The sequence below is a fragment of the Penaeus monodon genome, chromosome 33, assembly GCF_015228065.2.
Source record: "Penaeus monodon isolate SGIC_2016 chromosome 33, NSTDA_Pmon_1, whole genome shotgun sequence".
Classification (NCBI taxonomy): domain Eukaryota; kingdom Metazoa; phylum Arthropoda; class Malacostraca; order Decapoda; family Penaeidae; genus Penaeus; species Penaeus monodon.
In genome coordinates this window covers 15,779,264-15,779,607 of record NC_051418.1, presented here as the reverse complement: position 1 = coordinate 15,779,607, position 344 = coordinate 15,779,264, and the positions used below count along the sequence as shown (strand labels likewise).

At 41.9% G+C, this 344-nt stretch overlaps 1 protein-coding gene across 1 annotated transcript in view; it reads left to right on the top strand.

Annotated features, from left to right (window-relative positions):
* Nucleotides 1-344, top strand: part of LOC119594274 — a gene marked incomplete in the record, with an annotated part of 36,109 nt that overhangs the window by 30,538 nt on the left and 5,227 nt on the right.

Below are 344 nucleotides of genomic sequence, written 5' to 3'. Positions count from 1 at the left end.
TTCCACAGGTCAAAGTTTTGGGCAGCAGTAGTCTATAAAACTTGAACTCGACTTGCAGTCAGTAAACAAGAAAAGACGATTGAAAAAACAATTAGGGTAATTCTCCATGAGATCCGCGCGGCCGGTACGAGCGACCTCGTTCCTTTCAACCCGCGAAAAGCCCCTGAAGCGACGATACCGATCTCGGGAGCTTGCAAAGATATGAAATCCCATAAAGAAACTTCGCGTAAATCTTAAAAACTCTAAACCCTTCTTGTGGTATTTTGTGGACTTCGGGTGTTAATCTTGTAAAGTGTTAGTTGGATTTTTGAGCAGTGACAAAAATTTGTACTCTGAGTATTTAC